The sequence below is a fragment of the Mustela erminea genome, chromosome 3, assembly GCF_009829155.1.
Source record: "Mustela erminea isolate mMusErm1 chromosome 3, mMusErm1.Pri, whole genome shotgun sequence".
NCBI lineage: Eukaryota > Metazoa > Chordata > Mammalia > Carnivora > Mustelidae > Mustela > Mustela erminea.
In genome coordinates this window covers 45,382,371-45,398,272 of record NC_045616.1, presented here as the reverse complement: position 1 = coordinate 45,398,272, position 15,902 = coordinate 45,382,371, and the positions used below count along the sequence as shown (strand labels likewise).

The 15,902-nt window shown below is 37.2% G+C and overlaps 2 non-coding genes across 2 annotated transcripts; both read left to right on the top strand.

Annotated features, from left to right (window-relative positions):
- Positions 1 to 9,404: 9,404 nt before the first annotated feature.
- On the top strand, positions 9,405 to 9,513 carry LOC116587375. Its single transcript, XR_004284399.1, has one exon. It is a non-coding gene; the product is annotated as a U6 spliceosomal RNA (small nuclear RNA).
- A 5,920-nt stretch (positions 9,514 to 15,433) lies between these two features.
- On the top strand, positions 15,434 to 15,540 carry LOC116587373. The gene has a single exon (XR_004284397.1). It is a non-coding gene; the product is annotated as a U6 spliceosomal RNA (small nuclear RNA).
- The last annotated feature ends 362 nt before the right edge of the window (positions 15,541 to 15,902 follow it).

The following is a 15,902-nucleotide window of genomic DNA, read 5'->3' as shown; positions in this document are numbered from 1 at the left end:
GGCATGTCTTTGAATAGAGAGAATAGCAAATCACTCTATTCTTTCACCAGGGTGGATGCAACTGAATTAAAAGTGAGATTAGTAGTCTGTTGCAGATTTTATTTTCATACAGACACAGAATACTCTCACTAAGAATCCCGAGTACTGCCAACTCCACCTGGAAGGATTGCTTCCATATAATATGAGTTGCCTTTGGGCATAATATAATGGAATTCAAATTAATTTAGATACACATTCCATTAAGCTGCCCTTATGTTAAAATTCAGTAGTAACTCTTTATTATCTCTTGTTCTGAGAGGAGTTTAAATTCTTTTTAGACAGTCTCTAGTTGCCACAAGGTAGGTGACCAAAGAAGTATTTCCCAAGCTTATTTAGCAATGATAAGACATTAACTTTTTCTCAAAGGTCAAGAAGGTGTTAATGGGTGCATGGATGCTGTGAGCAACTCTGATAGAAAAGTCTTCCTTCACTAGCTCCCTGGACTCAAAGAACAAGTATTAAAAGAGTCGATAGAGTGTTTTATAAAAGGATGTGCCCTTAAAGGTAGGGTCAGGATATGGACTATACTGTGACTTTGAAAATACCATGCTTTGCACTAGTGATCAATATTATTAGCTCTAAAGTGTCCTCAAAGCTTATATCCAGGAATTTTTTTCTCTATTTTTCTCCAAAAATTTTTAATTTGTATGAAGTGGGGAAGACTCTTGCATTTTTAATTTTAGATACTTCTAAGGTTAGAAATTAAGATAACATTGAGATCCTAAAACCTGAAATCCAATTTAATAGTCTTATTTTATGAGGGTCAGTATTTTTTAAAGCAACAGTTCATTATCACTTCCCTGTCTTCAACCTATTCTTTTTTCTAATTTAAGAGAAATAAAGTGGTTTTTTTTGCATTTCGTTAAAAGAAAATAAAGTTCTACATGATAAAAGGACCAAAGCAAACATTTATTTAATTAGGTATTTAAATATTTGCTGAAACATTATTTCTTTCTCAAATCCTGCTTTAAAAAAAAAAAGTTTCAAAGTTACTTGCTTTGAAAAGTAGAATTTTTTTTAACATTTGTGTGTGTCATAATTTCCAAGATGAAACTTACCTTTTTAAAACTAAGAATCAGGAGGAGGAGTCAAGATGGCGGAGAAGTAGCAGGCTGAGACTACTTCAGCTAGCCGGAGATCAGCTAGATAGCTTATCTAAAGATTGCAAACACCTGCAAATCCATCAGCAGATCGAAGAGAAGAAGAACAGCAATTCTGGAAACAGAAAAACAACCACTTTCTGAAAGGTAGGACCGGCGGAGACGTGAATCCAAAGCGACAGGAAGATAGACCCCGGGGAGATAGCTCCCCGACAAGCGGCGGAGCAACGGAGCACAAAATCAGGACTTTTAAAAGTCTGTTCCGCTGAGGGACATCGCTCCAGAGGCTAAACCGGGGCGAAGCCCACGTGGGGTCAGCGTGGCCTCAGGTCCTGCAGGGTCACAGAAGGATCGGGGGTATCTGAGTGTCGCAGAGCTTGCGCGTATTGGAACGGGAAAGCCGGCTACAGAGACAGAGCCAACAGTAAGCTCGCAGCTGGGTGTTACCTTGAACCGGTCGCAGGCTCAGTAAGCTCGGAGCGCGGCCGGAGGTCAGGCAGACGGGAGTAACTGGGTGCTGTTCTCTGAGGGCGCACTGAGGAGTGGGGCCCTGGGCTCTTGGCTCCTCCAGGCCGGAGACCAGGAGGCCGCCATTTGTATTCCTGTCCTCCGGAACTCTATGGAAAGCGCTCAGGGAACAAAAGCTCCTGAAAGCAAACCCGAGCGGATTACTCAGCCCGGCCCCTGGTAAGGGCGGTGCAATTCCGCCTGGGGCAAAGACACTTGAGAATCACTACACCAGGCCCCTCCCCCAGAAGATCAACAAGAAATCCAGCCAAGACCAAGTTCACCTACCAAGGAGTGCGGTTTCAATACCAAGGAGAGCAGTAGAATTCCAGAGGAGGAGAAAGCAAAGCACAGAACACATAGCTTTCTCCCTGTGATTTTTTTTTCATTTCTTTTCTTTTCTTTTTTTTTCCCCTGTGATTTTTTTTAGTCTTGCAGTTAATTTAATTTTTTTCTTTTTCATTTTTTTTCTCTTCTTCTGCTAAAATTCTTTTAAACTTTTACCTTTTTCTTTTTTAACGTTTTTTAACTAGTTTATCTAATATATATATTTTTTCCTTTTTATATTTTTCTTTATTCGTTTTCCTTTTTTAAATTCTTTTCTTTTTTTTTTTCTTTTTTTTTTTTTTCTCTTTCTTTCTTTTTAAAACTCTTTTTATCCCCTTTCTCCCCCCTCACGATTTGGGATCTCTTCTGATTTGGTTAAACCATATTTTCTTGGGGTTGTTGCCACACTTTTAGTATTTTACTTGCTCTTTCATATACTCTTATCTGGACAAAATGACAAGGCGGAAAAATTCACCACAAAAAAAAGAACAAGAGGCAGTACCAAAGGCTAGGGACCTAATCAATACAGACATTGGTAATATGTCAGATCTAGAGTTCAGAATGACAATTCTCAAGGTTCTAGCCGGGCTCGAAAAAGGAATGGAAGATATGAGAGAAACCCTCTCGGGAGATATAAAAGCCCTTTCTGGAGAAATAAAAGAACTAAAATCTAACCAAGTTGAAATCAAAAAAGCAATTAATGAGGTGCAATCAAAAATGGAGGCTCTCACTGCTAGGATAAATGAGGCAGAAGAAAGAATTAGTGATATAGAAGACCAAATGACAGAGAAGAAAGAAGCTGAGCAAAAGAGGCACAAACAGCTACTGGACCACGAGGGGAGAATTCGAGAGATAAGTGACACCATAAGACGAAACAACATTAGAATAATTGGGATTCCAGAAGAAGAAGAAAGAGAGAGGGGAGCAGAAGGTATATTGGAGAGAATTATTGGGGAGAATTTCCCCAATAGGGCAAAGGGAACGAGCATCAAAATTCAGGAGGTTCAGAGAACACCCCTCAAAATAAATAAGAATGGGCCCACACCCCGTCACCTTATAGTAAAATTTACAAGTCTTAGTGACAAAGAGAAAATCCTGAAAGCAGCCCGGGAAAAGAGGTCTGTAACATACAATGGTAAAAATATTAGATTGGCAGCTGACTTATCCACAGAGACCTGGCAGGCCAGAAAGAGCTGGCATGATATTTTCAGAGCACTAAACGAGAAAAACATGCAGCCAAGAATACTATATCCAGCTAGGCTATCATTGAAAATAGAAGGAGAGATTAAAAGCTTCCAGGACAAACAAAAACTGAAAGAATTTGAAAACACCAAACCAGCTCTACAGGAAATATTGAAAGGGGTCCTCTAAGCAAAGAGAGAGCCTACAAGTGGTAGATCAGAAAGGAACAGAGACCATATACAGTAACAGTCACCTTACAGGCAATACAGTGGCACTAAATTCATATCTCTCAATAGTTACCCTGAATGTAAATGGGCTAAATGCCCCTGTCAAAAGACACAGGGTATCAGAATGGATAAAAAAACAAAACCCATCTATATGTTGCCTCCAAGAAACTCATCTTAAGCCCGAAGACACCTCCAGATTTAAAGTGAGGGGGTGGAAAACAATTTACCATGCTAATGGACATCAGAAGAAAGCAGGAGTGGCAATCCTTATATCAGATCAATTAGATTTTAAGCCAAAGACTATAATAAGAGATGAGGAAGGACACTATATCCTACTCAAAGGGTCTGCCCAACAAGAAGATCTAACAATTTTAAATATCTATGCCCCCAATGTGGGAGCAGCCAACTATATAAACCAATTAATAACAAAATCAAAGAAACACATCAACAATAATACAATAATAGTAGGGGACGTTAACACTCCCCTCCATGAAATGGACAGATCATCCAAGCAAAAGATCAGCAAGGAAATAAAGGCCTTAAACGACACACTGGACCAGATGGACATCACAGATATATTCAGAACTTTTCATCCCAAAGCAACAGAATACACATTCTTCTCGTGCACATGGAACATTCTCCAGAATAGATCACATCATCGGTCCTAAATCAGGACTCAACCGGTATCAAAAGATTGGCATCATTCCCTGCATATTTTCAGACCACAATGCTCTGAAGCTAGAACTCAACCACAAGAGGAAGTTTGGAAAGAACCCAAATACATGGAGACTAAACAGCATCCTTCTAAAGAATGAATGGGTCAACCGGGAAATTAAAGAAGAATTGAAAAAAATCATGGAAACAAATGATAATGAAAATACAACAGTTCAAAATCTGTGGGGCACAACAAAGGCAGTCCTGAGAGGAAAATATATAGCGGTACAAGCCCTCCTCAAGAAACAAGAAAGGTCTCAGGTACACAACCTAACCATACACCTAAAGGAGCTGGAGAAAGAATAAGAAAGAAACCCTAAGCCCAGCAGGAGAAGAGAAATCATAAATATCAGAGCAGAAATCAATGAAATAGAAACCAAAAAGACAATAGAGCAAATCAACGAAACTAGGAGGTGGTTCTTTGAAAGAATTAATAAAATTGATAAACCCTTGGCCAGACTTATCAAAAAGAAAAGAGAAAGGACCCAAATAAATAAAATCATGAATGAAAGAGGAGAGATCACAACTAACACCAAAGAAATACAAACTATTATAAGAACATACTATGAGCAACTCTACGCCAACAAATTTGACAATCTGGAAGAAATGGATGCATTCCTAGAAACATATAAACTACCACAACTGAACCAGGAAGAAGTAGAAAGCCTGAACAGACCCACAACCAGTAAGGAGATTGAAACAGTCATTAAAAATCTCCAAACAAACAAAAGCCCAGGGCCAGATGGCTTCCCGGGGGAATTCTACCAAACATTTAAAGAAGAACTAATTCCTATTCTCCTGAAACTGTTCCAAAAAACAGAACTGGAAGGAAAACTTCCAAACTCATTTTATGAGGCCAGCATCACCTTGATCCCAAAACCAGACAAGGATCCCATCAAAAAAGAGAGCTATAGACCAATATCCTTGATGAACACAGATGTGAAAATTCTCACCAAAATACTAGCCAATAGGATTCAACAGTACATTAAAAGGATTATTCACCACGACCAAGTGGGATTTATTCCAGTGCTGCAAGGTTGGTTTAACATCCGCAAATCAGTCAATGTGATACAACACATCAATAAAAGAAAGAACAAGACCCATATGATACTCTCAATAGATGCTGAAAAAGCATTTGACAAAGTACAGCATCCCTTCCTGATCAAAACTCTTCAAAGTGTAGGGATAGAGGGCACATACCTCAATATCATCAAAGCCATCTATGAAAAACCCACCGCAAATATCATTCTCAATAGAGAAAAACGGAAAGCTTTTCCGCTAAGGTCAGGAACATGGCAGGGATATCCATTATCACCACTGCTATTCAACATAGTACTAGAGGTCCTAGCCTCAGCAATCAGACAACAAAAGGAAATTAAAGGCATCCAAATTGGCAAAGAAGAAGTCAAATTATCACTCTTCGCAGATGATATGATACTATATGTGGAAAACCCAAAAGACTCCACTCCAAAACTGCTAGAACTTATACAGGAATTCAGTAAAGTGTCAGGATATAAAATCAATGCACAGAAATCAGTTGCATTTCTCTACACCAACAACAAGACAAAAGAAAGAGAAATTAAGGAGTCCATCCCATTTACAATTGCACCCCAAACCATAAGATACCTAGGAATAAACCTAACCAAAGAGGCACAGAATCTATACTCAGAAAACTATAAAGTCCTCATGAAAGAAATTGAGGAAGACACAAAGAAACGGAAAAATGTTCCATGCTCCTGGATTGGAAGAATAAATATTGTGAAAATGTCTATGCTACCTAAAGCAATCTACACATTTAATGCAATTCCTATCAAAGTACCATCCATCTTTTTCAAAGAAATGGAACAAATAATTCTAAAATTTATATGGAACCAGAAAAGACCTCGAATAGCCAAAGGGATATTGAAAAAGAAAGCCAACGTTGGTGGCATCACAATTCCGGACTTTAAGCTCTATTACAAAGCTGTCATCATCAAGACAGCATGGTACTGGCACAAAAACAGACACATAGATCAATGGAACAGAATGGAGAGCCCAGAAATAGACCCTCAACTCTACAGTCAACTAATCTTCGACAAAGCAGGAAAGAATGTCCAATGGAAAAAAGAGAGCCTCTTCAATAAATGGTGTTGGGAAAATTGGACAGCCACATGCAGAAAAATGAAATTGGACCATTTCCTTACACCACACACGAAAATAGACTCAAAATGGATGAAGGACCTCAATGTGCAAAAGGAATCCATCAAAATCCTTGAGGACAACACAGGCAGCAACCTCTTCGACCTCAGCCGCAGCAACATCTTCCTAGGTACATCGCCAAAGGCAAGGGAAGCAAGGGCAAAAATGAACTATTGGGATTTCATCAAGATCAAAAGCTTTTGCACAGCAAAGGAAACAGTTAACAAAATCAAAAGACAACTGACAGAATGGGAGAAGATATTTGCAAACAACATATCAGATAAAGGACTAGTGTCCAAAATCTATAAAGAACTTAGCAAACTCAACACCCAAAGAACAAATAATCCAATCAAGAAATGGGCCGAGGACATGAACAGACATTTCTGCACAGAAGACATCCAGATGGCCAACAGACACATGAAAAAGTGCTCCATATCACTCGGCATCAGGGAAATACAAATCAAAACCACAATGAGATATCACCTCACACCAGTCAGAATGGCTAAAATCAACAAGTCAGGAAATGACAGATGCTGGCGAGGATGCGGAGAAAGGGGAACCCTCCTACACTGTTGGTGGGAATGCAAGCTGGTGCAGCCACTCTGGAAAACAGCATGGAGGTTCCTCAAAATGTTGAAAATAGAACTGCCCTATGACCCAGCAATTGCACTACTGGGTATTTACCCTAAAGATACAAACGTAGTGATCCGAAGTTGCACGTGCACCCGAATGTTTATAGCAGCAATGTCCACAATAGCCAAATTATGGAAAGAACCTAGATGTCCATCAACATATGAATGGATAAAGAAGATGTGGTATATATACACAATGGAATACTATGCAGCCATCAAAAAATGAAATCTTGCCATTTGTGACAACGTGGATGGAACTAGAGCGTATCATGCTTAGCGAAATAAGTCAAGCAGAGAAAGACAACTATCATATGATCTCCCTGATATGAGGAAGTGGTGATGCAACATGGGGTCTTAAGTGGGTAGGAGAAGAATCAATGAAACAAGATGGGATTGGGAGGGAGACAAACCATAAGTGACTCTTAATCTTACAAAACAAACTGAGGGTTGCTGGGGGAGGGGGGTTGGGAGAAGGGGGGGTGGGGTTATGGACATTGGGGAGGGTATGTGCTTTGGTGAGTGCTGTGAAGTGTGTAAACCTGGCGATTCACAGACATGTACCCCTGGGGATAAAAATACATGTTTATAAAAATAAAAAAAAATTAAAAAAAAAACCACTAAGAATCAGAGACAAATGAGCTGTTCCATTTTTTCTTTCATATTTTTCCTACCTTTCCTCTCCAGTTCTCAACAGTCTGTGTCTTCGTGCACCTGAAGGAGCAGACAAACATCTTTTCTTTTTTTTTTTTTTTTTTTAATAAAGCTGTCCTATACAACTTGCTGGCATAGTATGAAGAATTCTTTCAGGCTCGTTTTTTTCCCCTTTTGCTCCCACTATCTCAACCAGAGGTTCTCTCTACCCATACTCCAATCTCATAATCTGGAAAGAAAACAAACAAAAACAAAAACAAACAAAATTGTTCCTTGCTCATTCTGTTTGAAACAGGACTTTGAGCACATTTACAGAGTCATTTCCATGACAATATCAAAGCCCTCAATTTCTATTAGTGTTATAAAGAGGAAAATCTCTCATTCAAGTGAACTTCAGATCTGTATTTTTTCCAAGGTGTGAGATCAGATGTGAAATGAACCCATAAAGAAAGTGGTTGGGAAAAACCAATAGCACACCCTGGGATGGTTTCCTGGTGTGTTAAGAGTTCCATGTGACCCTTGACTCTATTTGCATTAGTCTTCTGTTGAATGTAAGAATTAGAGAAAGCGTTTAAAATAAGGAAATTGAACCTCCACCTACTTCTATTCTAGATTCTATTGAAAGTCTAGGGACATTTTATAAAATAAAATCACATTTTTATAGTGGCACTTCCAAGAGATTAAAAAATTCAAATAACAGGAATTTGCAAGATGAGTATTTAAAATGCAGTCACATCTATTATCTCTTTAATACTGATGAAAGCCTCCTACAAAAGGAACATCAGTATTTTCGGTAGTCTTAAAAACAGGAGACCTTTTTAGGGTGGGATTTTGAGTACTAATTCTGCTTTTAGTATTTTTCAAAACACTGAAGATAGTGAAATAAGACATAAATATGCTCGACTTCAGAATTTTTCACTCTTCCAAAAGCTATTTTCAGTTTCCGGTGGAACTGCAGTCTTTTTCTTATTTTGTGGGAAGGATTTTGGCTATTAAACTGCCCAGTGAATCTAACCACTAAGAGCAAGAAAATCTTGGATGCACATTGAACTAATGCTATAAACTTTCTTATATATCTTCAGATGGAAGAAATTACATGAGACAAGGGGACTGGTTCCCTGCCCACTCCCCTGCCATTTGTGAAGAAAAAGGTATTATTATGAACACAGAGTTTCATAATAATTGCATAATTATTTTTGTTTCTTCATCAGTGCCAACCTGCTACTGGTGAGGTACAGCAGTCTGAAAAGAAGTCATCTGAGAACGGAATTCTAACAACTTAAGAAATATTTCCTGCAGCCACCCCTCTTCTTTCCAATTTGCAAAAAACCGTTTCAAAAATTTCTGAGCAGTGACACTATAAGAAAAAGTAAACTACAGACCAATATCTCTGATGAATGTAGATGCAAAAATCCACTACAAAATTCTAGCAAACTCAATCCAACAATATATGAAAAAAAAATTCTCAATTAAGTGGGATTTATTCCAGAGATGCAAGCATGCTTCAATATTTGCAAATCAAGCAACATGATGTATCATATCATAAGAGAAAGGATAAAAACCATATGATTATTTTAATGGATGCAGAAAAAGCATTTGACAAAGTACAACACACATTCATGATAAAAAACTGTCAACAAAGTATATTTGGAGGGAGCACACCTCAACATAATAAAGGCCAAAATTAAAAAAAAAAAAAATCCATAGCCAACATCATACTCAATGCAGAAAAACTGACAGCTTTTCCTCTAAGCTCAGGAACAAGACAATAATGTCCACTCTTATCCCTTTTATTCAACATAGTACTGGAAGTACTAGCCACAGCAATCAGACAACAAGAAGAAATAGTGTTTGCTTCTGTAGCACATACACTAAAAAACTGGAATGATACAGGGAAGATAAGCATGGTCCCTGTGCAAGGAAGACATATAAATTTGTGAAGTGTTCCATATTTTTAAAAAATATATCAGCAAAAGGAATCCAACTTGGTAAGAAAGAGGTAAAACTTCCACTATTTGCAGATCACAAGATACTTATATAAAACCCTAAAAATTCCACAAAAAAAACTACTAATACTGAAAAATAAATTCAGTAAAGTCATAGGATAAAAAAATAATTTACAGAGACTAGTTGCATTTCTATAAAGTAGCAGAAAGAGAAAATAATAAAGCAATCCCATTTACAATTGCACTAAAAAGAACAAAATACTTAGGAATAAACTTAATCAAGGAGGTGAAAGACCTGCACTCCAAAAACTATAAAACACTGATGAAAGAAATTAAAGAAGACATAAACAAATGAAAGACGTTCCATGCACATGGGTTGTAAAAACAAATATTAAAATGTCTAGTCTAGCCAAAGCAATCTACAAATTTAATGCAATTCCCATCAAAATACCAACAGTATTTTTCACAGAACTGGAACAAATAATTTTAAAATTTATGTGGAACTAAAACAAAAACAAAAAACAAAACAAAACAAAAACAACCAAATTGCCAAAGCAATCTTGGAAATAGAAAAACAAACCTGAAGGTATCACAGTCCAAGGTTTTAAGATGTACTACAAAGTTGTAGTAATCAGAACAGCATGGTACTGGCACAATAATACACACATAAGTCAATAAAACAGAATAGAGAACCCAGAAATAAACCCACAGTCATTTGGTCAATTAATCTGTCACAAAGGAAGCAAGAAGATACACTGGGGAAAAGACAGTCTCTTCAACAAACAGTGTTGGGAAAACTGGATCACTTTCAAATACCATACCTAAAAATAAACTCAAACGGTATAAGGACCTAAATGTGAGACCTGAGCTGTGAAATTTCTAGAAGAAAACATAGGCAGTAATCTCTTTGATATCAGCGGTAGAAACAGTTTTCTAGATATGTCTCCTCAAGCAAGTGAAACAAAGCAAAAATAAACTTGGGACTATACGAAAATAGAAAACTTTTGCATGGAGAAGGAAAGCATGAATAAAACAGAAAGATAACTACTAAATGGGAGAAAGTATTTGCAAATGATGTATCTAATAGGGGTTAATATGCAAAATAAAGAATTTATACAACCACACCAAAACAAACAAACAAACAAACAAGAAACAACAAAAACAAATAATCTGGTTAAAAATGGACAGAGGAGGGCTCCTGGGTTGCTTAGTTGGTTAAGTAGTTGACTTGTGATTTTGCTTCAGGGTCCTGGGATCCAGCCAGCCCTGCATCAGGCTCTGCACTCATTGGGGAATCTACGTGAGGATTCTCTCTCCCTCTCTCTCTGCTCCTTCTCCTGCTCTCTCTCTCTCTCTCTCTCTCTCTCTCTCAAATAAATAAACGGTCTTTAAAAAAAAAAAAATGGGCAGAGGAACTGAATAGACATTTTTCCAAACAACACTTACAGATGCCAAAAGAAATATGAAAAGATGATCAACATCATCCTCAGGGAAAAGCAAATCAAAGCCACAATGAGGTATTGCCGTACACCTGTCAGAATGGCTAAAATCAAAACCAATAAGAAATAATAAGTGTTGATGAGAATGTGGACAAAAAGGAATCATTTTGCATTGTTGGTGGGAATGCTAGCTGGTATAGCCATTGTGGAAAACAGTATGAAGATTCCTCAAAAAATTAAAAACAGAATTACCATATGATTCAGTAATTTCACTACTGGGTATTTACCCAAAGAAAATGAAAACATGGGCGCCTGGGTGGCTCAGTGGGTTAAGCCGCTGCCTTCGGCTCAGGTCATGATCTCAGGGTCCTGGGATCGAGTCCCTTATCGGGCTCTCTGCTCAGCAGGGAGCCTGTTCCCTCTCTCTCTCTCTCTGCCTGCCTCTCCGTCTACTTGTGATTTCTCTCTGTCAAATAAATAAATAAAATCTTTAAAAAAAAAAAAAAGAAAATGAAAACACTAATTGGGAAAGATATATGCATCTTTATGTTTATTCCAGCATTATTTACAATAGCGAACTATGGAAGCAGCCCAAGTGTCCATCAGTAGATGGATGGATAAGGAAGATGTAGTATATATACACAGTGAAATATTTCAGCCACAAAAAGTGAAATCTTGCTTTTGCAAAAACATGGGTGGACCTAGCAGGTATAATGCTAAGTGAAATAAGCCAGGCTGAGAAAGACAAATAACATGTCATTTCCCGTGTGTGTGGAGTTTAAGAAACAAAACAAATGAGCAAAGAAAAAAAGAGACAAAAAAACCAGACCTTTACTATACAGAACAGACTGGTGCAAGGGGAGATGGATGTGGGGGTATGGGTAAAATAAGAGGATTAAGAGTACACTTATTATCATGAGCACTGTTGCTCATGATTGTTGAATCATTACGTTGTACACCTGAAAGTAATATAGCCCTCTATATTAATTATACTTGAATAAAAAAATCTCTGAACAGTGATATAACTGCACAGAATGAAGTGATAAAATAGTAATTATATAATCATGAGATTAATATTAACTCCAAAGTCTATGTCCTAAAATAATAAACTTCTGGATTTTTTTATACCTCTGTTTCATATATATATATATGTGTGTGTGTGTGTGTGTGTATATATATATATATATATATATATATATATATGCTATCTCATTTTCCAAAGGACTAGGAAGCTTTGAGTATATGACTATGTTACAAGGACAAGTAAAATACTACACTTGAAGACAGGAGGCAAAATTCTTTGGCTTACTCCATTTGTGTGGTTTGGGCAGAGTTGACTTCTTTTAACTCAGTTTCTCTAAAAAAAATGGATAAAGAGACCCTTGATTAAAAATCACAAATGTCTGAAAGTCTCAAAGTTAAATTTTCCTTCTGATAGTTGTGACTAGATGAGAATGAGGAAGTATGGTAGATGAAGAATAATTCACAAAATGAAGACGTCTAAGGTTTTCTCTTAGAGCTGGTTAATTAGTAAATGTTTTCCCTTATGGCTGGTCTGAGCAGTTTTGCAGTCAATAACATGGACTGCAGAGCCCACTGTGTGGTAAGAAATTTTTCATTTTAGGTGTCATTTTCCATCTCACTGCTCCTGTCATGCCACACTGCTCAATTTAGGAAATATGTTTTTTAATGTTTATTTTTAAGATCTTAGAGTGTTTGGTGCATAGTGGGTACTTGTTAGAATTGATAATAATGGTCTTTTTCTTCTCCTTCTATGTTATAAATATGGTATTTCTACAGTAGATATTTTTCTCAAAATATTTTAAATTTGCCTTGTGTTGAAAAAGGAGACTACATTACTGATGATCATATTATTCTTGATTAAGTTATTTAACCTTTCTGACTCTCAGACTTTGTATGTGAAAATTGTAAATAATAATGCACAATTCTTAAGGTTTTTTGGGAGACAAACATGATGAAAAATGTGCCTAGTATAATGCTTACATATAAGTGACTTATTTTATTATTGTTATTATTATTAATAGAAGTAAGACTCTACAATATAATTTTGTTTAAAACCTTCTTTGAAGATTTTTTTTTTTAATTGAGTTGACTAGAGACACCTGGGTGACTAAATTGGTTAAGCATCTAACTTCAGCTCAGGTCATAATCTCAGGGTCCTGGGATCAGGCTCCCTGCTCCACCAGGAGTCTACTTGCCCTTCTCCATCTGTATCTACCCCTCCCCTTGCTCATGCTCTCTCTCAAGAGAACTTGCTTTTCTCTTTTATATCTCTCTTTCTCTCGCTCTCTCAAATAAAATAAAATAAAGTAAAATCTTTAAAAAAATTTTTTTTGAGTTGACTAAGTAGAGTGACCAATGGATTAACTTTCCAAATTGGTTTTTTTTTCATATAGATAAAATTAGTGATATTTTTGTCTTCTACTTCAAGCATTGATTCAATTTTTATCAGAATCCTTAGGTAGTGGGTACTTTGGACATGTGTGGAAAAAATACAACCTACACTGTCCTTCTGTGTCTTAATTTAGCTTAAGCCTTCATTGTGCTATTTGGGTTTTACCTACACTTCCAGGGTTGTACACAGGTTTGGGGGGCTTACACAATACCAGGGCACAGAGGTGGGAGTGGACAAACTCTCCCTTAGTCATTGATACACACCAGTTGCTGCTGGTAATTCTTTGGACAGAGATCAGGAAAACTCCATTCTTCTTGCCAGGTCCTAAGTTAGTCAGTTATTTTCATAAAGCAATGAGTGGAAGGTTAGGATTTTAGGAAACACATTAATCAGAGGAGTTTTTATAGCAGTGCCTCTTTTATTTTCCATTGAAAATAAAATTAAACAAAAATCAGATATATCCACACTAGTTTCCCAGTGCTTTACTGATGAAGTTTCATGTTTTATTTTTTTGGTCTAAGCAACAAAGATGAATCTTTCTATATCCATATTACGCTTTGTCTTTGGGAAATGGACAAAAATTTATTCAAAGTGAAATATTTTTAAAAACTGCTTCTTTTTGACAGGGAGGTGTACTGCCTTTCTCTTTTATATCTGAGATTATTGACAGAGATGACATTTGTTAGAATGCCCCTTTTTTGTTTGGGGCAAACATCCTTTATTCTGTAGTGGAAATACTACAAAGTAGTAAGCTATGGTAGCCAGCCTTCGAGGTGGTTACTAATGAGCCATTCCTTTTGGCATTCTTGATCATATGTGATCTTCTCCCGTAATCAGTAGACTTGACCAGTATAACCAATAGGATCTTGGAGGAAATAACAATTTATGAAGCTTGGTCATAAAAGATACTGAGGCCTCTGCCTTGCCTTCTCTTCAATCTCTCTCCCTAGGGAATCCAGCCACCATGTTTTGAGAATCCTCAAGCCACTCTGTGCAGGAGAGGAACTGAAGCCAATTGCCAATAGCCAAGGTGAACTTGTTAGTCATGTGAGTGAGTCACCTTGGCAGTTACATCTTCCAGACTTACAAGATGTCAAATGAGTGTAGTCTTAGTTGACATTTTAACTCATGAGAGAGCTTGAGCCAAAATGGTGTAGCTAAGCCACTCTGAAATTCTTGGCCTACAGAAACCGTGTAAAATAATAAATAATAGTTATCATTTTAAGCCATCAAGTGTGGGAATACTTTATTAATGTAGCAATAGCTCACTGATACACAGGCATATAAGAATTCTTATGAATAGATGTAAAGGCTTTGTCAATAATCCCTTACATTTTTTCCTCCTTTTGTAATATATACAAATTATCTTTGGGGAATGGAATGGCTCAAGTTTTATGGTCCTGCACCCTGCAAATGACAGTCCATCTTTGCCGATTTCATTTTTTTTCCAGAAGAAAGACTTAATGGATGTCAAATGACCAAGAGTTTTAGTCAGCTGCATCAAGATAGTCTCAAATTCTCCTGTTTGCGTTCATCTGGTTCTCTTAGCTTCTCTATCTCTTTCTCTTACTTCTGTGCCAGTCTTGGTGGAGTTGAGTGGGTGGAGCACAGGAAAATTTTTGCTGTTTCTGTGTCAAACTTTGGGAGTAAGGAAGCATGAGAGACTCTGGGTTTTCTGTATTCTCATCTGCTAAATTCACCACAGTTATACCCTCTCTCTATGGGTCCTGGCCCCATAGGATCTTCTGTATAGGACCTTCCAAAATCTCTATTATCACCAATTAGGAAATCTATTTCTAGTCCACATGTATGGGTGGCAAAGGTGGTAGGTGGAAGTGATAAATATGGAATATTTCTTAATTTCTTCTGAGTATTCTGTCTCTACCCCAGATATTGTCCATTTAAGCTCTTAGGCACTTGAAAACCATAGCCAGAAAGACTGTTAGACTTTTCTGGCTTTTACCCTGTTTTACCACTCCTCTCAGGCATCTTCTTTGTTTGAATGAGGGGAAGGGATAGAGGAAATACAAGGAGGAAAAAATGAATATATGTTAGTATCTCAAAGATATGATGCTGTGTTAGCTTTGGCAGCACATATAACAAAATTGGAATGGTAGAGAGAAGATTAGCATGGCCCTTGTGCAAAGATGATGTACAAATTCATGAAGTATTCCATATTTTTGTAATAGTAAGGGACTTTAACACCTGCCTCACTGCAATGGACAGATCATCTAAGCAGAAGATCAACAAGGAAAGAAGAGGTTTGATGACACACTTGACCAGCTGGATTTAACAGATATATTTGGAGTATTCTATCCTAAAGCAACAGTATACATACTCTTCTCAACTGCACATGACACATTGTCCAGAAAAATCACATACTGGGTCACAAACCAGGTTTCAACTGGTACCAAAAGATTGGGATTATCCCTTGCATATTTTCAGACCACAATGCTTTGAAACTTGAATTCAGTCACAAGAGGAAATTTGAAAAGAACTGAAATACATGGAGGCTGAAGAGCATCCTTCTAAAGAATGAATGGG